General features: G+C 38.0%; 2 long non-coding RNA genes across 2 annotated transcripts; both read right to left on the bottom strand.

Moving 5' to 3' along the window:
- Window positions 1–587: 587 nt before the first annotated feature.
- On the bottom strand, window positions 588–4045 carry LOC139076640 (uncharacterized). Its single transcript, XR_011528434.1, has 2 exons — window positions 3647–4045; window positions 588–3157 (listed from the first exon to the last, which is right to left on the bottom strand). It is a non-coding gene; the product is annotated as an uncharacterized lncRNA (long non-coding RNA).
- Window positions 4046–14908: 10863 nt separating this feature from the next.
- On the bottom strand, window positions 14909–19569 carry LOC103553754 (uncharacterized). Its single transcript, XR_545537.2, has 3 exons — window positions 19393–19569; window positions 15176–15227; window positions 14909–15077 (listed from the first exon to the last, which is right to left on the bottom strand). It is a non-coding gene; the product is annotated as an uncharacterized lncRNA (long non-coding RNA).
- Between the last annotated feature and the right edge of the window lie 4096 nt (window positions 19570–23665).

Genomic DNA, 23665 nt, shown 5'->3' with positions numbered 1-23665 from the left:
AAATATGCAATCACATTGCACTGTTACATCTAATTAAGGGAAATAAAGCAATGATAATGTGCTCTCTGATAAACAGGTTAATTTTCCTGAAATTTGGAAAACTTTTTTTTCCAATGGGATACTATAAATAAGATTTTTGCTGAATCGTACATGCTGGGACTTCATTATTTTCCATTCAGAACACTTCAATCTATTTTGCTTTAAAAGAAATGATAAAATTTAGATAATGAAATACGTTTAAATGAAGAAAAACTGATTACATAATATATGTGTGTGTTTTCCAGTTTTCATGTGGAGGCAGTACAGTCAATGAGAGCAATTCTTAATACTGTTGCAGTGTATTTGACAAAATTATGTTTTGAGGGGTGCATCCTTTCTGATGTCCTGTGAAGTAAATTGTGAATTGTGATGTTAATACAGAACTTTGTTAGATGGTGGAAGTTTGCAGCTGATGGTTTGATAGGGTGAGTGGAGGCAGGCTATGGACATTCCCAGTCTACTGAAGCTCATTATAATTGGTAGTCTGGAATCAAATGCTAATCTATAGCCTAATGCTAGAATTATGACTTTCCATTAATCTGTGATGATTTTTATTTCTTTATTATGAGCTAAATGTGTACACACACAAGAGTTAACAAAGCTATCTTGGCACGATTTAATTCTCAGGGCTCCCTCTGCTGGTAGTGAGAGACAACAAATTCACAGAGAGCTTAAGAATGAGGCTAGTATCGTTATTACCACAATTTTGCCATTTATATTAAAGCTAAATTTACTGTTGGACACTCATGCAATAAAACCAAATGTTTTGGCTTACAGCTAGCCAGTTTTTCCACTAAAGATTAAGTGATATTTTTGTGGTTGAATTAATTAGTCTTTTCATCACAGAAAATTGAACTATTTCGTATTTAAAATAAATATTTGCCGGAGTTATACAGAGTAATTTACAACATCACTTATACAAATGATTACCAACAGCTTACATAAACAGAAACAGAACGCTTAATAGAGACATAGCAAAGATTTAGTAGCTACCCAGACTACTTCATCCTCCCCTATATAATTCCAATGCAACGTAAATACACACCCTTTATACCATCCGATAAAATAATTACTTTCTGGGCCATAATGTCTCAACATAATACATAAAAATACATGAAAAATTGGAAAAAATATATTCAACTTGTTGTCCTCTGAGACTGAGTACTCATGTATATAGTTTTAACTTTGAAAAGCACTTTCACCTTTATCATAACATTTTATCCTAACAACCCTCAAGATAGAGCAGATACTCTAATCCCCATTTAACAGGCTCTTCCAACGAGGCCTGAAGCCCTCTCTCTTGAGAACCAATTACTAGAAAGGCATCATGAAAATTATTTAAATTATCAACTTTTTTATTATTCATGTTATCCTGAATGGACTGTCCATATTTATGTTTCACAATATCTTATTCAAACGACCAACTAATGAACCCAAATTTTCTGAGAGCAGTAGACAATTTTTCAACTAAGTGTCCTGGAAATGAATTAGAAGAAAGAAAAGAAGAGAAGTGGTGAGGTGGGAACCATTTTAACATTATCCACTATGATGGTGCATAGAGGGTAGACTGTGTCCTCATAACTTGGAGCTCCAAGATCATTTGGGAAGTGGTAAGAGTTATGCCATTGTATGGAACTGCACTCTGGGTTCTAATTGAGTCAATCTCAAGATAAAAACAAACGAATGCTCCAGTTCCCGGGAGTCACCCAGCCCTATATGCAGAGAGTCTTTTGAAACCAAATCAGGAACTTTACTTTTTTTCCGTGCGTAAGTGAACAACCTTTTAGCAAAGTTTAATGACAGAGTTGAGACCAAAGATTCTGGTCTAACTAACAATCCTCAGTGAAATAGGTTTGATGGTTTCAGTTCAGTGCATATCATGAAAGCACTCTGGCACAATTGATAGGATGTTCATGAGGAGGTAATATACAGATCCACAGATTAAATTACTTTTCACCCCAAGAGATATTTATAGGGGTGATCTATCAAGGTTACAGGGAAGAGCAGTGACATGACAGTAAGAATGCTCAACCTAAGCTTATATGCTGGAACATAAAGACACCTGCAATTTTATCCTTGTTAACCGTTACAACTGACAACTTTTCATTAAAAAATGTTTTGGTACAGAAATCAGTTCTAAAGATTTAGACTTGTTTTTCAAGTTGAGTAAAAATGCAAAAACGTATCAGCCTATTTTATTATAGAAGAGATATTCATAGTGAACAAAAAGTCAAATTATTTTATTGTAGAATACATGCTACTTATATGTTAAAGTAAGGAATAAAGACCAGAAATATGAAATTATTATGTTCGAACAGCTATAAAATCCATTCAATTGCAAATAATATGTATTATTTTTCTGAATAGAAATATTAGCAAATGTTTTGCTTCTCAAAAGCCTACCATGAGATCAACTCAATTTCAATTACATTTCAGTGTTAGATAATACAGATGGATGAAATTGTCATCTTCTACCCCACAAACTCTACTCCAATAACTCTTAATTGGAATGAAAGCTGGTTCCTCCTGACCTTTAGACTTCACTCACACACGCACAAAATTGTATTATTTCCTTGATCGTGTCAACAATTGAGGAAATAGAACTATGCTTTCAAAATTATAGTAACGCTTAACTGTATCTCATATATCTGATTGCTTCATTCCTCAGAATACAACAACCAAGGAACCAGAAGAAAACTGAAAAGACATCTAAGAAATAAAAATAAATCAGGCTAAAGTTTACCCATTTTATTCGTGAGAAAATTCCTTGGTCCCTCTTTTATAGTCTATTTACTCTTATTTTTATATACATTCCAACAAGCTTGGTTACCCTGGAAGAAAAGTATTGCCAGAGGTGGGCATACTGACATTAAGAGCAGCACTTTAGGGGCAGGCCCGGTGGCGCACACAGTTGTTAAGTTCACAGGTTCCACGTCTTGGCGGCCCGGGGTTCGCAGGTTCAGATCCCAGATGCGGACATGGCACCACTTGGCAAGCCATGCTGTGGCAGGTGTTCCACATATAAAGTAGAGGAAGATGGGCATGGATGGTAGCTCAGGGCCAGTCTTCCTCAGGGAAAAGAGGAGGATTGGCAGTAGTTAGCTCAGGGCTAATCTTCCTGAAAAAAAAGAACTTTACATATACCAGATACAAATCAAATGACCACTGAGGTCCAGAGAAAGGGAGAATTGTAAATTGTGAAACAGAAAAATCCATATCTAGTCTAGTCATAATATCAGAGAGTGGGATTAAAATGTACGTTTTATAATCTCTAATGCATAATAAGCTGAAGAGCCTGTATTGCCTGCTAACTCGAATAAGGAGTGTTTACTCCACCACTCGGCTCAGACTGGGCTGTCACAAACCCGGAGAGATACCCCTGAGAAGAGTGACCCTCGGGAGGGGAGGACCAGTCTCTTTCTCCGTGCCTGAGTGCAAACCTAGATTCAGAGGCCCCGACGAGGGCCCAGCCAGGGAGGGGAGCTTCCAGAGTTGGCAGCCCGTGACACTGGTATCCACATGTCCACAGAGAGCCACTTCTACAGGGTCTCCACGGCAGGTTCATCTGCTCTACTTGTACCTTGGCACAGGAAAGCTATGTTCCTACCCGTCCTGGGCAGCATCCAGCAGGGGTGGGAGTGAAGGAAGATTTTCTCCTTTTGATGTTGAGGCAGTCTGACAAGAGCAAGAAATGGACACTCAGGGTTAAATACTTGGCGACCAGGTGTCCTCCCAAAGCCATAAATCATGATTAAAACCGAAAGCCGTATCAAATATCTTCTGCCAATCGACCTTTCAATACTGAATTGAAGTCCCATTTTTCTCTCCAAAAATATAACCTTGCTTTGATGAAGTCACAGTTCCTGTGTTTCTTTGGTTCTCACCCAAAATGTTGAGCCCGACAAAGATGGGAATATTCGACAAAGACAATGTCATGAGAGAAATGTTTAATTTTGAGTGCATATCTTTGAGAACTTCAAGTGAAGATTTGAATATCTCTAGTGATTATTTGGAGAATCCCGAAGTGATCATTTGAAACAGAGTTCTCAACCTTCTTAAGTATTAGGATCCCTTGCTGGAAGTCCTTGAACTTTTACTATCTGCTGATTAGGAAGCCACCTAGTGAGGACGAGCTACTGCCACGTTAGTGATTCATTTAACTTTAAATTAACTTGTATTTAATCAATCACAATACCTACATATATTTGGAAAGTAGCAGTACATAGATGTGGGAGACACAAACTCAGAATCCATTCACACAGCTTTTACAGTAACTCCAAGGGCTCCTAGGAACTAAGATCCATAGGTTGGAAACTATTTCTTTAGAATAACTAAACATATGAAAATAACAAGTAACTGAAAGGATGAATGAAGTCATTGTAGAGTGCTTGGTGCATGGTAAAAACTCAGAAAATGGCAGCCGCTATTCTTATAAGTGAATTTTGCACGTAAATGGATATTCTAGTGAGGTTTATCTTTAGAAAGGTAATGTTTTTCGGTAGACGTAGAGAGTAGACAAATTGCAGACAGACTGAAAAGCTAGATCTCCAAAATGCAAAGCGAGGGCAGATGGTAGCTATCCTCACTCTCCTTAAGTCAACTCCAAGAGCTGAGAGAAGGAATTTTTATCACTCTTTATTTTGTGCTTGGGCTCTTTGCCGAAGCCTCAAACATGAAATGATCTCTATACTTGGTATTAGGGGTACCACTTGCAAAAGAATGAAACCATTTACTATCCACTCCCCCCCCCCCAAAAAAAAGCCTATAGACTTAGAATGTCTGAGACAAGTGTGGATTATAACAGAGACATAGCTTCCAGATCTTATTGTTTAAGTGAATCTTATAGGTTTTGTATTTGCTGGGGGTGGGGAGAGGAGTTTCAACTCAGAATTTCCTTTTTTCTTGAAACTTATTAAAATACTTAGGAGTCAAACATTTAGCTTCACTTGAAATAAGGACTGTAACACCAAGAAAGTGTCTTTGGCCCTTCAGGGATTTTCTTGAAGTCTGCAGAAAATCATCCTGATAGCACCTGAAGGATCAGGAGGGGACAGTTCAATTACAGTCGGGAAGTGCTGCAGAGAAGATCCACACATAATTCTCACAGTGCTCATTACCTCTGGCTTTCTGCCTTCGCAACTGCCATGTACTACATCAAGCGTGTAAATGTTCTATGCAGAACGCTTTTTTGTCACAGCTTTGGGCCCCTGGGGCACAGACAGGGCTAAGAGAAAGTTAGCATAAGACATTCGGCACCCAGTTCCCTAACTTTTTAAAATAGTGAGTTTTTAATCATGAAACATATAATGAGTAAAAACATCTAGATATACTACCCAGCAATTAGTTTGTTAAGTCATACAGCCATTCTGCGAAGTCCAGCTTCATCTGGGTCTGTTTTGTGGGTTGTTTTCCAGAATAAAGTTTAAGAATTCATTCAGTGTCCCCCATCAAGTTAGGCCACATGTTCTAATGTACTCTCTGCCCTTGTGTAGGTGACAATGTGCAAGAGACCAACTATAAGCAAATAAATATGCAACCACAAGTTATGATGCACACTGTGAAGTAAATGAGTAGGGGGCAGTGATAGTCAAACAGAGAGGGCCTCTCTGGGGTGATATTTAAGCCACAATCTGCAAAGTGAGAAGTGCCCAGAACTTTCCAGGAATGAGCAGTAAGAAAGTGCTCAAGGATTCCTGGCTGTTTTCAGGACCCACAGAAGGCCAGTGTGGCTAGGCAGAGCAGGACAGGGCAGTGGGGGTTAATCGTATTGGAGAGGGGCTGGGGTCAGATCATATAGGGCTCATTAATTTGGGTTTTCTGAAGTGCTATGAGAAGCTTTTGAAGGGTTTTAAGCAGGGGTGTAACACGTGTTTAAAAGATCTCTCTCCAACTACGGTGTGCTAAATGGACTGAAGGTTGCTAATATTGGAACCAGGAAGACAAGTAAGGAGGCATTTGCAATGGGCCGTGCTGCTGGACGCGTTCTCTTCATTTTGACTTCAAGAGAAGCTGCAAATGCAGATGGAAGGAAAATTCCAAGGCGAGTAAGCACTGTGCTGCTAATCAAACTTTGTGTAGCATTTATAAGCTATATCCAATTGTTTAATTTTCCTGAGCATCAGTTTTTCTGGAGAAATTTGCCAACCTTGAAGAGTTATATTGAGGATTAGATGATAAAATTAATGAATATAAAGCATCTGACACCATGCCTGGCAGAGAGTAGGAGCCCAATAAATTACATTGTTATTATCATTTTCCATAAAGTAGCACCTTCTTATGACTCATAAAATCTCTTTTTTTTAAATCGTTGATATCTCTGTTTATAAACTTGTTAAGACATAGAAATTATCTTGTTTAAATAAGTCCCAATCACTTTCTTGCTTTCTCTTTTACATCTTGGAGTAGAAGCTGGTTTTGCCAGAAAATGAATAGTCTACTAAATATATGAAAAATAAACCAAAGCCCTAACAATTCAAAGTATGTTCAATGCCATCCTGGTAGTAGTGTTTTTTATTTCTAGTAGGATGCATTTTACCTTACCATCTCGGTATACATATAAATGGAGAAAAAAATATTTCAAATATGAATTCCTATCTTATTTAAAAATCTGCTTCTAGTTTTGATGAATTGTTCTTTAGACCTGAATTATATTTTATGGGTCAATATTTGTCATTTAATAATAGTACATTTGAATTTTACATCATGAAATCATAAAATATGTCACGATCAACTAATATTTTCACTCACTAATATTTATAATTAAGATATTGGTGTGTCCTTGTCTGCAAATGATTATTCTTTACAATAGAGAAATATAAACACTATTCTGACTAACATTCTCCATGTTCTTTCTTAGTACTTTAATTCATGTTCAGTTTTTAGCTAAGTATACAGAAATAAATTTGGCCTGATTTCAGGGAGGAAAAAATGAAATTCTGGATTTGGGGATATTGGATTAGCAATAGCTTGAAGAGCATCTGGAAAGCTCTCCAAAAAGGATCTATGGCCTAATCATAAGAGAGAATCAGAGGAGCGTATAGTCGCACAGGACCCTAAACTCACAGTAGCCAATATTTAGATTTTTCTCTGCATCTGTTCCCCCTCAACTGACTCACATGCAAAGAGAACAGCTAATTCATGGTCTGGAGATGTTTGAATCTAGTGCTAATTATAGAACCCTCTATAAAAGCAATATGTTATTAGACTGATAAAATATAAGTCAGATCAAATGAAGATCCCACCAATATAGCTATATCCAGAAAAATCAGGATTAAAATACTGTTGGTGAATAGCCAATTAATCAGGTTCTAGTTCTATTCCCCAGCACTTGTATTCCTTTTTAATGAAGAGCCACATTTCTAATGTTGACTTGTGAATCAGTATGCCTCAGGTCAGCCACAGAATTTTCTTTAACATCAAATGCAGTTGGAAAATGGAATCAACAAATGCCGCAGAAAATAACCACCACTTGGCTTAATCTTTCTTGGAACACGAGTTCAGATAATAGAGCAGAGATAGGGATGCATTTTCTCTGGCTACAGCCCCAGAAGGGATCAGGGACTCTGTCTTTTCCCTTCTATTTCCCTGTCAGGGAGAAGGAGTTGGAGCTCCTAAGCTCTAAAATACAAGTGGTAGGCACCACCGAAGGGATTGGAGAGAAAGAACGGTGAGAAGTGATGGGACTCTGAACCACTAGAAGGAGCTGGAGGTACAAGAAGTAAGGATGGGAGAAGGGATGGGGAGGCAGGGGAGTGGTCTGGAAAGAGGGAAATGTAGAGAGGTTCCCACATTAACTCTTAAAAACTCTTAACTTCGCCCTGTGGACACTGGAAAATGATGGCAAGTGTCCCAGTTGTGCCCCAGGCAGAGGCAAGAGCAGGAAGAAGGCAAGAGTGGGATTGACCACAGTTAGACGAAGAGGAAAAGAGCACACGCTTAAGGCCAACCACCCGGTGAGGTACGTCCCCAGGGCCATATGACAGTAATCAATGCAACACAAGCTAAGGTAAGAAAAACTGGTGGCTTATCACATTTTTCATGTTGGTTTTAGGCAAGATGTTCACTACCCAGTTTCTATGCTTCTCAGAGGTTGGAAGCAGCGTGGATTGATTCTCATTGATATCTCACAGTTCCAACGGTGAAGGTTGGGAAGTACCCAATGCTCCTTTCCTGTCTTGACCTACCCCATGTGTCTCAGCCTCTGGTACAAATCTGGCATGTAGGAGGCTCTCAGTAAATAGCTGCTGAGAAGATGGTGACATGGTGACACTTCTTGAAATTAATACCTCTAGATTTCACAGGCATAATTATCTTCCTGTGCATTTAATTCGGAGAACCAGAAATTTTGAAAGATTAGACTGGCTATGTCCGTGATCATAGGACTACTAATCCAGATGGTGACAGAAGCCATTTTGTCAAGAGAAAGGCTTTTTCTTTTTTAAGTCTCTAATAGACTTTATTTTGTAGAGTAGTTTTAGGCTCACAGCAAAACCGAGCAGAACTCTCATTCATTGCTGTGGGAATGCAAAATGACACAGCCACTTTCGGAGACAGTTCGGCAGATTCGAACAAAACTAAACATTTATCCAGCAATCGTACACCTTGGTATTTACCCAAATGAATTGAAAACTTACGTCCACACAAATACCTGCACACGGATGTTTATAGCAGCTTTATTCATAATTGCTAGAACTTGAGAGCAACCAAGATGCCCTTTAGTAGGTGAATGCATCAATAAACTGTGGTACATCCAGACAATGGAATATTATTCAGCGCTAAAAAGAAATGGGGTATCAAGCCATAAAAACACATGGAGGAAACTTAAATGTATATTGCTAAGTGAAACAAACCAATCTCGAAAGGCTAAATACTGTTTAATTCCAACTATAGGAAGTTCTGAAAAAGGCAAAATTATGGAGGCAGTAAAAAGATCAGTGGTTGCCAGGGTTAGGGAGGAGTGAGAGATGATTAGGCAGAACATAGAGGATTTTTAGGGCAGTGAAACTACTCTATATGATACTATAGTGGTGGATACATGTCATTATGCATTTTGCCAAACCCATAGAATATACAACACCAAGAGTGAGCCCTAATGTAAACTATGGACTTTGGGTGATAATGCTGTGTCAGTGTAGGTTCATCAGCTGTAACAAATGTACCTCTCGGGTGAGGGATGTTGATAATGGGGGGGGGGGGCTGCACAACTATAGGAACAAGGTTTATATGGGAAATCTCTGTAATTTCCACTCAATTTTCCTGAGAAATCTTTTTATAAGTAGTTTGCTCACAGTGTCTATAAGTATTTGATAATTGCTAACTTTGCTGAGTTCTGACTAAGTGTCAGGTCCAGTCACATACCTGGTCACATTTAATTCTGAACACAGCTCTGTAAGTAGGGACTATTAGTATCACTGTCCCCATTTTACAGAGGAGGAAATGAGGGTTGGAGAGACTGAGCAACTCACCAAAGGTCACAGTGTCATAATGGACAGAGCCTGGGCTTGTCATCATCAGGCCACGCTGTCTCAGGCCCCCGACAGTAACTGAAGTCGGTGCTTTGTCACAGGGACATTCTAACATGTGGGCATGATTAATAACTGTGATGGGATAGGAAAGACTGTGGACTGAAACTTCGTATGAAGCTATTTATAAATGAGTTGTAAAGATCTCATAGACTGCCACAGGGAGAGATCCAGGGAACATGTTTGCGCGATCCACTTCACATCCACTGCCTGAGCAGCCAGAAACATTTTTTGTGTGTTAAGTTAATGTGTACAACGGTTTTTCTGTCAAAGAAAAAAAGCAGTTAAAAATCTTCGGGTGGCAAAAATTTAAATAGATTCTAATGATTTATGCTCTGACTGAAAAAAAAAGTGTTCTGCTTCTTCATTATGCCTAAAGGAAAATATGAATTTTTCATTTTTTAGTGATTTATAGACCGAACCCCTGACTGTGCCCTCACAGGGCATGTACAAAGGGAAGACTGAAATCATTAATTATATAAAGGACGCCCACATCTGGCTGCTCCTCCCAGGTGAATGAAGCCAAAGCCTGATTTAACAGATGGACACTGCACCGTTTCCTGATGGTAAAATCACCAGATGTTTAGAGATTCCAGAAGTACAAAGGCAGAAGGAAGTGCGTTAATGATGAGGTTTCTGGCACACCTTTGAATTTTCTTACTTTTAACACTGCATTTTCTTACACATTGGGTATCTGTGCATGAGTCATGCCATTATTTGAATTTTAATTAAAATAGAATTTCACTTTAAAATATTTCACTCTAAAAACAAGAAACAAGGAAAATGTGCTTATATACCTTCACCAGGCTATACCAAATATTGTTCAAAGCTTGAAAAAAATTCATTTGCTTTATTTCGCATTGATTTTCTTTTCAAAATCCCTTGAAGGGGTCTGGCCCAAATATAGTAGCCCAGGTGCGTGGTGATGACTGGTCCAGAACCCCCAGGCTCTGTCTGCCTGGGTGCAGGGGATCCGAGCAGGCTTGCTCCGACACTTTACTAGGCTGTGTCCACTATTTTTAACCCTCTGACCCTAACAGGAAGTTGGGCCTGGCCTCAATCAAGAAGGGGAAAGTGTGGAGGTCATCATGCCGGGGAACTGGTGTGAGAACTTTGGCACCAGTAGAGTGGTAAGAGGGAAATTATTTCACGGTAGGTAAGAGCATAAGAGCAATAACGTGCAAAAAGTAAGACCTGGGTTCGAATCCTGACTCCAACACTGACTACCCATGTGGCCTTATCCTGGGACCAGTTATTTAACCTCTCTATGTCTTGGTTCTCAGTTTTCTCCTCTGTATGGTGGAGATCATGATTCATACCTCATAGGATTGCATTGACAATTAAATGAGATAAGGTGTGGAAATGCACTTTGCACGCTACCTGATATAAAGTCCTTAAATAAGGAGAAATCAGAGAGAGAGAAAAAAAATATGCATCATGAATTTTCATAAACACTGCCTCAGGTGACACATCCTTCCTTCCTTTTGCCTCAGGATATTTCCATTTTGACGCCGGGGACTGACTAGCTTCGGTGTGTTTGTTCCAAAACCGTCTTGATCACTCTAGTAATCAAAGTTCAAGGCCCTGGACCTTCCCCAGACGGAGCTTCTTATTTCAGAACTGAGAGCAGGCTAAGGGGCCCACCCAGCACAGCTATCGTGTGTGACATGGTTCCTCATTCAGATGTTTAAAGGTTGGCCTTCTAAGTCCATCTAAATACAGAAACAAGCTACAAAACAAAACAAGTAGCTTTCTCCAAGAATCTTTTATGCGTACTTTCAATGGGGAGAAGCTGCCCTAGGGTTAAGTACTGTGCCATCCACTGACGGAAGATAGAGACGCACCCTGAAAGAATAAGGCCCAACTTCCCTTTTTCTACTCTCTCTCAAACTACCTGCTGGGTGACTGTTCAATTAGTGGGCAAACAGTGATTCCCAGAAATTACGGAGGTTTTAGTGTTCACAAGGATGTAGTTCCTAATGTTTTTTCCCAGCAGTATATACAACCATTTCCTACTTTTAAATAGTAGGCCAATCTGAATATTAACTATCTGCCAATTTCAACACACCTCTCCTATAAACATTTCCTTCCTGGGTAGGGAGGAAGCCCAAATGATGTGGTCCTGTGTAGTTCTTTAACTTTCTTTTTTATGATTGGTGCAGAGCATCTGATTATTTCCAGGTGTTTCAGATTTTCTCATGGCCTCCTTGTTATTTCTCCCCTCTTTGAGCTCCTTTGGCAATGAATGTGACCATGAGGTCCAAAGCTATAAAGGATGTGTTCACCACTTCCCTCTTATGTCTGTCTCTTTATTTAACCACAAGTTCACTGTCTTTATCCACGTTAATTCCCTGAGGTATTCACACAGCATTTGTGTTGACTGCCTTAATTTTGATCTTCTCTAATCATTCCCTGCCAGATGGTAGTTAAAGTTTAATGGCCCCCGTAAAAATAGTTCCCTTTCTTCTTTCATCAGTCATGTGTGTTTACTTAGCTAACTGCTGGATGTTCAGAATGAACACAAAGTGACCACCAACAAAATGAATTCAACAAACGCACTGGCTTAATACTTTTCATGGTACCTAAAGATGTTGCCTGCCATTATCCACTCAGCCATTATCCTTATGTTTTATCGTCTTTCCTTTTCTGTTTTGTTGGTTTTCTTCCCTTTTTATCTCCCTTCTCAGGTTGTTTGATGGAAAGCCACAAGACTGTGAGGCCTGGCAGTCATCAGTATGCTACAATTAAAGTGTGTGGACATGTCCAGCTCCAATAGCAGTGAGTGCTAGATAGATGACATTTGGCATCCATAGTGCTTTCCTTGCCATATCCACAAGATGTGGGTAAGCATCATTCTTTATGATTCAGATAAAGAAGCTGAGATAACTCACAGAAGACCACACAAGAGGCTGGGATAGAAACTTGGCATTCTTAAGAAACAAAATAAAGAGGCAGACAGATATAACAAATTCATCTCTAAATAAATAATATGCCCTTTTTGTCTTCAGTGCGTCCTACTATCATTCCTGAGCTAGCTAGTTCAGAAATAGCAACTAAATAAGGATTATATTATATGCCATTTTATAGATGAGGTAACTGAGATGAGTCATATTACATGACTCTTGCCAGGCCATGCACACATCTCTGGAAGTATCCTGTCACTTAGATTTACATTCGATTTATTAAAATATGTAGGAGCTATTTAAAAAATAAATAAAACTAACCAAACAAAAGATTAGCAGCATTTTCAGAGCAAGCATTCTGGGTAACTTTATATACACACACCGTTTAAAGCCTATAAAACACAGGACTCTAGGGCAGGAGTCTGCAAACTGCAGCCTGAAGGCCAAATTCTGCACGCTGCCTGTTTTTGTAAATAATGTTTTATTGAAACATAGTCATGCTCATTCTTTTGCATATTTTTTATGGCTGCTTTCACACTACAATGGCATTGTTAAGTAGTTTTAACAGAGACTGTATGACCTGCAAAGCCTAAAATATTTACCATCTGGCCTTTTACAGAAAAAGTTTGCCAACCCCTGCTCTAGGCCTTTGAATTATGGCATTGCAGGTTATTTCTACTTAAATAATTAGTTTCTTCTTATGATTCAGGAATGCTGTTTGGTATTGTTGCTGAACATTGCTTAAAATGACGTTGATTTTAAATAGCATTTCAAATGCGAAAGGATTCTAAAATCATCTACCAAAATGTGTATCTCATTTGTACTTGAAGAGTTAAGAAAGTACGAATGTTCAACAACTTCTTGGCAATTTGGGAAGCAGCTGATGGCCACTATACATTCTATAGCTGGTAGTAATCTAGAACGTGGGCAAAAGATATCCCAACCAGCTATTAATCAAGGAGGAAAATGTGTTAATATTTGGTCAGATTTTTAATTTGGGGCAAGAACCATAATCTATCTGGGTTTTTGTTTATTTATCTAAGAATCGATGCTGTGTATGCATCCTTTTAGCACTAGTATTCTATTGTCCATATTCTACGCAAAGAGTAAGTGACCCCCCTGCTCTGCCACTCCCTCCAAAAAAAAGTCTCTAGGCTCTCATGGGAATACAGTTAGTCCCAGTTTTTAAACAGCCCCTGCAGGAAGATTTGAATTCTAGGCGACTTTGACCTGAACCTCACGGGTGTGGAGGAGAGATGATACTCTGAAATGAAGAGCGTTAATTACTCTTGTGCCCAATATCTTAGCTATGACTATAAAATGGGAGACTTGTGACCTTGTGGACATGAGAAAGTCTGTCTGTACACAGGATAAATAAGGCAGCAACTTCCCACAGAGATTTTGAAGAGGGAATTCAGAAATTTAACTGATGATTTGAAAAATTCTTTTTCTATTAAAACCAATAAAGCCATGTTGTGGAATAGCATGCAAAAATCAGCATGAATTTTAAATATAAAATACATTCCTTTGAAGAAATTTTGTTCTTGAGGAAGGAGCTTTAGATTTTATACCCAGAACCCTTCTCTCACCTGTCGCCTCACACAAAGAGCTGTTCACTGTTTTTGTCACTGAGGAACTTCAGGGGGAAAGTCAAAGACACGTTGCCTTATAGAAAGTGAATTCTCATCTCCCAATGTGAAGAATACCACTTGCACCTCGGAATCAGCACACCAGAATTCATATTCAGACTTATTACTGTGCCTCAAAACTAACTAGCTCTGAGAAGTTTACTCCAACACTTTGTGTGGAAGAGAACATTCAGAGTGGCCCAGATTTATAAATTCCCAGGAGTGTGTGTATCTTGTCCTGATGTTTCAATAAATTACTGTGGGTAGAATTCAAGCATCATACATCAACCATTTTCTCTCCAAGTTCCCTTCCAAGCTAGGGAGGCAATGGGAGGAGGTGAGGAATGGAGTGAGAATAAACCAGAAGGTTCTGCCACTAACTCATGGTGTGAATTTAGTCAAGTACAACAACTTCGGGCTGTGGTTTCTTTATCTGTGAATGAGAGGTCGAAACTAGAGGCAGGCTCACAGGTGCCAAATGTGAAATTCTTAGTAAATTATAACTGCTATGAAAATGTAATTTGTATTATCTTCTACTCACTATCCTATATCTAGCAGTTATAAAAACTTATCATACTTTCTATATGTATTTCCTAAATAGGAGAGAAAATTAATATTATTTTATGCTTACCCCTAATCCCTTATTTTAGTAAAGAGTAACTAATTAAGAGTAACTTACCCCTAATCCCTTATTTTAATAAACACCATGAACAATGCAGGTATCAGAAAAATAACTTGGGACAGAGTAAGTGAAAAAAATGAAAGCTGATTACATATCTGAAGGAGCTGCCATAATGAGACTCGACAAGAGTAAGACTCGAGAAACAAGGAAACTTATTTCTCTCTCAGGTAAATGTCATGGGTAGGTGGACAGCTCTGTTCCACACAGCCATTCAGAGACTGAGGCTGACAGCACTCCCTCTTCCACATGTGGCTTCCAAGGCCATCTTGGTTGTTGCTCTTCAAGCCATCTGGAGGGTGGAAGCCTGGAAGTTTGGGGCAAGAAATTTGTTAGAGGCAATTTGCTCACCTCACTTCCACCCACCTTCCATCGGCAAGAGTTGAGCCACACGTGCACACCTACCTGCAAGGGAGCCTGGGAAATGGGCATTCTCATCCTAGGCACATCTCCATTACTATGGAAGAAGAGGAGAATGGATTTGGGAGAACAGATAATCTTTATGATCACTGGAATAAAAGGAGACTGAAGAGGCAGGCTAGTCTGTTACTCAATGCATTAAAGGTATACACGTATATATAAATTTCTTAATATTTTAATATTTCATAGTTGATTAGAAACATTCAGATATTAATAAAAATTCTAATAATACAACTAATTAATGATGCTTGCCCAAGCTTTAACAAATCTTAGAATGTATACAGTTAAAGACCTCCAATTCTCTCTCTTCCCTTACCAGAGGGAACATGCTCCTGAATTTAGTGTGAAACCTTCCCTTTTGTGTTTTTTAAATTTTTCTCACATTTTTAAATCAATAAAAAATATAAAGAATAATTCTGTATTTCTTAAACTTTACATAAAGTGGTACTACATTGTATCTATCATAATATAGCTTGCATTTTCCCTCCAAATTGAGGTTTATAGGTTTATCCATGTTGATAATAGAAACTCAATTTCCTAGTTTTGACTGCTTTATGGTATTTGTGTAACTATGGATTGTTTCCGATTTTTTATTGTTGCAAATATTGCTGCACTGAGTATCTTTGTGCACATGGGCAGCATTTTGCTAGAGTTGTGTTGTTCAATAAAGTAGCCAGTAGCCACATGTGGCAACTTAAATTTAAATTAATTTTAAAATCAATTAAATTAATTAAAAGTAATAAATCAAATAAAATTAAAATTTTAATTGCTCAGTCACACTAGCCATAACACATTTCAAGTGTTCAGTAGCCACATGTGACTAGTGGCTAGTATATTGGAGGACACAGTCCTCCTACTAGACAACGCAGTCGTGGCATTGCTGAGTTGTAGGGTATGCATAGCCTCAATTTCAATAGATATTGCCAAATTGCTCTCCATGTCAGTCAAGATTCTTAGTTATGAGCAGCAGAAAGCCATTATGGATCACTTAAACAAGAAAAATAATTTTTTAAAGGATGTTGGATAGCTTACAGAATCTCAGGAAGGGCTTGAGAACCAACCTGAAGATAAACTACTTAATATCATACCATGGAACTGATCTAACGAGGACAATGCTGCTCTGCTTAAAGGCACCTACTGCCCCTTTATTTACAAAATGATGCATGCTCAATATTCGTGCTCTTTCTAGGACTATAGTCGTTGCCTCAAGAAATTGTACGTAGGTGCCATCGCCACTATCACCTTTACTAAAAAAAAAGTAGGACTTTTTAATGCCATCTTCAGATTCAAAGTTTGGAGCCAATGTATCTGTTTGGCAGACTGGGTCTAACACCTGCATCTCATCTTTATGGAAGGCTAGGAAGACAAGTGTCTTATAACTTTTCATTTCTGGGAGATATGCAAATCTGCAGACTTACCAGCTCTGATCCAGTCTCCACAGTGGATATAAAAATTTTAACGGTTCCCATTTCTCCACATAGTTTCCAACATGTCGTGTCATCTAGCATCTTAATGTTTGCCAAACTAATGGTTGTGCAAAGATATCTCAATGTGGTTTTAATTTGCATTCTCTTGATTAACGGTAAAGCTGAGCATCCCTTAATATGTTTCATAGTCATTAGAGCTTGTTCTATAAACTGCCTATTCCTATCCTTTGCCCAATTTTTAAGTTGGATTTTTGGCCTTTTTCTTATTGATATTAAGGGCTTCTTTTTATATATTCCATTTTTTTAAAGTTCTAGGCATTAAATATATCTCTTCCCAGGTCGTGGATTATCTTTTCAATTTTAAAAAAGTATCTTATTAGGAAATCTTCAAGCATACACAAAATAGAATAATATAGTGAATCTCAGTGTAGCCATCACTCAGCTCGTTGATCTTGTTTCATCTACATAACCAACCTGCACTCCCCAACACTAGATTATTTAGAAGACAATTCCCAGATATTATATCACTTTCTGCACAGATATTTCAGTGTGAATCTCTGAGGAAAAGAACTCTTTGTAAAACCAGAACCATAATGCCATCATCAACCTAATAATATGTAAAAAACAATGCCTTAGTATTGTCAAATTATCCAGTCAGTGTTCAAATTTCCCCAAGTGCTTTACAAATGTTTTTAGTTTGTTTGTTTGAGTCAATATCCAAATAATCAATTACAATCAATATCTGATAATCAATATTCAATAAGCATTACAATTGGTTGATATATCTTTTAAGTAGATTTTAATCTGTAGGTTACCCCTCCATCTCTCTCTCTTTTTTATTTTTTGGAAATGTTTTTGTTATTGTTGAAGGAGTCAGGTTTTTATCTTGCAGAGTTCCTAAAACATGGGGACCAAGGGGAACCCCTATAGTGAAGGCAGCAGCAGCAACAGCACCTACGTACAATTTCTGGAGGCAGTAATGTCTATAGGCCTAGAAATAGCAGCAGCATCAAATTTTGGTAGTTATATTGAGACACTTGAATAGACTCAACTGCAATATTTTTGGCAAGATTACTTCACTGATGATGTAGTGTAATTCCATCCAGAGGTACATAATGTCTAGCTGTCTCTCCTTTTGCAATGATCATTGTCTAGTTTCATTAATTCAATAGGAGTTGCAAAATGGTGATATTCTAATGATACCAGTCCACCTTTATTTATTAGCTGGAATACTTCTATTAAAAAATAAGAAACAGAACAAACAAACACAAAAACTTCCCCTTATGAACTATGGATACCTTCAGGTACAGTTCATTTAGAAAAAGCAAGATAAATGCTAATTTCTCTTTAACAGTTTGCAATATCATAAATTAGTTCCCTAGACTCCTACAGAGGGGAACAGGTTGTGGACTCCAACTACTGTTTTCCACTAAATAAACTAAGGATCCGTGGAGAAATGGCTATCTCTTGATCTGGAACAGGAAATACATAGAATGAATCTATACATCATAACTGAAAGCGAGGAAGCTGCAAAGTCTGCTAGAGTCGCATCAGCAGTGCTCAGGAGCCAACTCAAAGAGCTTTCCACAGACCAAAATAGGGTTACTTGAGCATTCAGAAGAATAGCAATTAAAGGATTGAAACACAACTGATATGTTAAAAATCACAAGTTCCTAATGATGCCAAACAAAAAACTCTTTTTATATTTCTAATGGTGTTCATTTTTGACCAGATGTTTTTTAACCAAATGTAGCTGGATTCATTCATATTTTCCTTTAAGAGTGTGCTTTATTACATCTTGTTTCCGAAATCCTTCCTTACTCCAAAGTCATAAAGATATTTTCCTAAAATTTTTTTAAAATTTGGCTTTTACATTTAATTTTAATCCAAACTATTTTTGCGTATGGTGTGAGGTATGTCTGGGCGTTTAATTGGAGTCCCAGCAGAAAAGATTAAAGAGAAGCAGAGAAGAAATCTTTGGAGAAACAGTGGCTGCAATTTTTCTGGAATTGAAGCATAAATAAAAAATATTTATGCTTGGGCTTATGTAAAAACGCAAAACAGCAAAGACAAAGATCTTAAAATCAATCCAAGAGTAAAAAGAAATAATTTACAAAAGAATGACCATTAAACCATTGGTTGATTTCTCAATATCTGTAATGAAAGTCAGGAGCAGTATTTCTCTCAAATAAAGTGAGAGAAAACAAATCTCAATCTGGAATTGTGTATCCTACAAAATTATCTTTCAAGAATGAGACTGAAATAATGACAATTTTATTTAAGTACAAACTAGGAGAGTTTACTACCTTCAGACCTGCCCTAAAAGAACTTCCAAAAGAGATACTTCAGGAACAATGAAAATGACTCTAGAATTATGATCTGAGATATGAGAAGGAATAGTAAGGAAATAAAATGGTAATGATGTACACAATCACTATCTGTATGAATAATAACAAGAAGAATATCTAGTTTGTGAGGATGGAAAAAGAAAAAGACAAAACTAAGGCAGCCCTTTCCCCCCACTATCTGGAAGTAGAGTGTTCTTGTGAAATCCTCTGTAAGCCGAAATGGCATAAAGTAAAGAAGCAATTACCGTTAATTTATATGGAAAAAATTGTTGAGAGTTCTCAGGCCCAAAAAATAACCTACCAAATCATGTCAGATAACACATAAAACCTAAAATAAGGCTAACATATAGTAAAAGCAGGAATGATATGATAAATACTCAGCCTATATAAAGTAGAAATAATGTGTGCACAGTGTAGTTTCACTTACCAGAATCGAGAAGACAGCGAGCACACTGGAAGGCTGAGAGGTGGTGGTGGTGATGCTGTGTTAGACTGAGTCCCTGGTGGTGGTGGAAGGTACAGGAGACCGGAGTGGAGGAGAGGAAGAGAGTCATCTATTAATCATCTCTGAGTCCATCAGGGCAGGCAGGCCACTAACATCTACACCTTCTTCTGTGTCTGCCTGCCTCAGCATCGAAGGTCGGGGTTTGTTCTCTGATGTGGCTGATGTGGTTGGTGTGGCTGATGTGGAAGGTTTGAAATACAACAGTGTGCTCGCCTGCTTGGCCTCTATAATGGCTCACTGCAAAACAGGCACTGAACACTATTTTTGCTTTTCACCTTTTTCCATGAAAGCGAAATCCTCTTCTGATTTTTTTCGTTAGCAAAAACAGGTACTAATGTAGGGCTTTCTAAAAGCAACGTTGTGTAAAGCAAACTTTCAGATGGTGGGGGAAACCTGTGTTGGACAATTGTCCATAAGTCAGAAGGGGAAAGGGTGTGATCCAAATTAAATAGCTCTATGGACTTGTATTATTTCAAGGGGAATTAAGATATTGTGTAACTTTGGGCTTTATTCAGTTACATGGGTATAATAAAATTTCAAAGATAACCAATAGAAATAGATGGTGTAAATTCTGTATCAGTAAAACAGTGCAAAAGAGAAATACACATAAGGATAGACATATAAATCAAATAGAATAGAATTGAGAGTCCAGAGATAAAATCTTACATTAAAATTGACTGGTGATAGCTACACAACTCCGTGAATATACTAAAAACTATCAAATTGTACACTTTGAATGAGAGAATTGTATGGTATGTGAATTATATCCCAATAAAGCTGTTAAGAAATAAATAAAAGAAAACAGAGAATAAAGAATATAAAAAAAGGATGTTGCAGCCAATGCCACCAGAGCTCTTCCTCAGCCTCTTTCCTCTGTTTTTCTCACACATCTGCTGCAGACGTTTTTCGACATAGAGAGGATTCGTGATTAGTCATGGCTTCCAGACTCCTTTCTGCTTACCTCCACAACTAGAGAGGAATGATCCTTCTCTTTCTAGATTCAGTTTGAAATATCCCAGCAAAAGCCTCTCATTGGCCCTGCTGAAGTGTTGTTCCCACTCTTTGAGCCAATCATAGTGGCCAAAGAAATGAAGAATTATGATTGGCCAAGTTTTGGCAGGTGAGACAAGGTGGGCAAAGGCTGTTCCCAGAAGGGAATGTAGAGAACAAAAAAGAAGATGGAAGAGGAGGAGGAGGTCTACTCTGGGTACACATTTGCCTATAGCCTCATCCTTCAATAGTTTGTTTCTAAATCACAGCCAAGAATTTTATTCAAAGTTCCCAACCAAAAACACTTGAACCTGAGTGATGATAGACTGCAGTTCATAAGTCAACCTGTGGATGTCCAGCTTTAATGAGCCTGGCCAGCTCTCTCTTACACGAACCTCTTATAACCCTTGTGTTCAAATGGGAACTATTCCTGTCGGGTATTACAAGATACAAAAAGCTTACACAATTGCATGGTTTTGTCTAACTTTATGATGACATTTATGTGATTGCTTCTCGGTGATGACCAAGGCCAGCGTCCCTCTGATAAATTAATTTCTTTTTATACCATCCTTAATCATTCTCTTCAGAGGCTCATGTACTTCAGAATTTACTTGTATTAATTCACCTCAATAAAAATCTTTTTTTTCTTTAGCTTCACATTTATTGTGCTTCTTAAAGTCAATTTTATCACCAGAACTTCTGAAATTGCCAAAGTACAAGGATGAATGCCAGAATGTCAAGGGTTTTTAAATGAATTCTGACAAGACAGAAAAGGTCAAAGCAGATTTCTTCAACATGTTCAAATGTGGTCCTGATTATAAAGATTTTTACAAGGAGTATTTAGGTTATTCCTTAAAATGACGGCAGTGTTCTGCTATACTTGATGGATTAAATTTTGCCTGGAACGCTCTTCTCTCTAGGGCCCCCACCTTCTGCCTGGCTCACCTCCTCATCCTTCTGCTCTTGGTTTAGATATCATATCTTGCAAGAAGTCTTTCCAAGTCCCCCAAGATATAACTAGTTTTCCCTTCTAATATCTTCTCCATATTCAGTGTTTACCTCTGTTACAGCATTTATTGCACTGTATCGTAATTACCTGTTAATTTGTGCATCTCTGCTTCCCTTCACTAGAAAACCAGCTTCCTGGGGACAAAGACTGCATCTAGACTAAGGCATCCCAGAGACCAGCACAGTGCCTACAAAAAGTAAGTATCCACTATGCATTTGTTAAATTAAGGGACATTCTTCAAAACAATTGCCCTGTGCTCGGTCAAAGTGTCAAGGTCATGAAAAACTGAGAAATTGTCCCAGATTAGGGGAGATTAAGAAGGCATGAAACTAACCTGTATTGGATCCTGGACCAGAAAAGGAACATTAATGGGACAATTGGCAAAATCTGAATAAGGTCAGTACGTTAGTTAATAGTATTGCATAAAAAGTAATTTCCTGGTTTTGAGCATCATACTGTCGTTTTGTAAGATGTTAACATTTGGGAAACTGGGTGAAGGGCATATGAGAATTCTTTGAATGATTTTTGCAAGACTGAAATTATGTTAAAATGGAAAGTTAAAAAAAATTTAATAGGAGAAAACATGCATATGCTGACCCAGGAACGAAAAGGAAGGAGGGGAGGGAAGCAAGGAAAGAGAGTAGGAGAAAAGAAGGGATGAAAGCTAAAAAGCCAGCTGGCTTTTGGAAATATAGCCAGGGTAATAAAAGGATAAATTTGAGAGCTTTTATAACCATAGGTGCCTCAAATGCCATGTTATTACCACATTCTTCGCCGTCTAATTAGGAAATGCTGTTTATGACCACAACCTTATGTAATCCTTTCTTTGCTGTTCACTCCTGAGCTTTGTTCCATATGCTTTCAAATTATTCAGTTGGATTTAGCAAGCGCTTACTGATGGCCTGCTATGTGCCAGGCACAGAGATGAGCACTGAGGATAGACGCGGATGTGGTAAGATACATTCCTCATCCTCAGAGGAACACAACCTACAGGAGAAATCAAAGCAAAAAGAAAACGCAGAGTGGCAACACAGCGAGAAATGTACAACTGTCCCCACCAGTACCACATCAAGAGGCAACACCTTGAGGGCACTATGCTAAGTGAAATAAGTCAAATACCATATGATCTCACTTATATGTGGAATCTAAAAAAAAAAAGAAAAGAAAAGAAAACCAAACTCATAGATGCAGAGAACAGATCGGTAGTTGCCAGAGCTTGCTGGCGGGAGACGGGGGTGGGGAGGGGGGGCGGTGGAGCCTGAAACGAGTAAAGGGGGTCAAAAGGTATAAACTTCCAATTATAAAATAAATAAGTCATGAGGATTTAAGGTGCAATATGGCAAGTACAGTTAATAATACTGTATTGTATACTTGAAAGTTACTAAGAGTAGATCTTAAAAGTTCTTATCACAGGTAAAAAAAAAATGTGTGATTATGTATGGTGATGGATGTTAACTAGACTTATTGTGGTGATCATTTGCACAGAGACAAATATTGAATCAATATGTTGTACACCTGAAAGTAATATAATGTTATATGTCAATTATATCTCAATTTTTAAAAAAATAGAAACACAGAGAAGTGCTTACTTTCCTGTGAGGACAGAAGCTTCAGAGAAGAGGTGATGTGTAAGCTGAGTTTTGAAGAATAAATAGGGATTATCAGGAGACAAAATTGAGAAGAACATTCCAGGCACACCGTGTATAGGATTTCAGAGGTGGGAAACAGCAAAGTGAAGCACAGCTAAAATGAAAAGCACCCACAGAAGAATGGATTCTTTTTTAGTAGCTTTATTGGGATATAATTCACATATCATAAAATTGATCCATTTAAAGGGTACACTTCAGTAGTTTTTAGTATAGTCACAAAGTTGTGAAACCATCATCAGTATCTAATTTTAGAACATTTCATCAGCCTCAAATGAAATACACCACCATTAGCAGTCATTTCCCATCCCCTATCACCAGGCCTAAGCAATTCACTAACCTACTTTCTACCTCCACAAATTTGCCTATTCTAGACATTTAATATTAAAGGAATCATAGAGTATGCGGTCTTTTGTGGTTCTTTCATTTAGCATGTTTGTAAGGTTCATCCATTTTGTAGCATGGGTCAGTACTTCGTTCCTTTTCATTGCCAAGTGATATTCCATTGTATGGATACATCACCTTTTGTTGATCCAGTCATCAGTGCATG

This window comes from Equus przewalskii, chromosome 17 (assembly GCF_037783145.1).
Source record: "Equus przewalskii isolate Varuska chromosome 17, EquPr2, whole genome shotgun sequence".
NCBI classification, from domain to species: Eukaryota; Metazoa; Chordata; class Mammalia; order Perissodactyla; family Equidae; genus Equus; species Equus przewalskii.
This window is presented reverse-complemented; position numbering and strand designations above follow the sequence as displayed.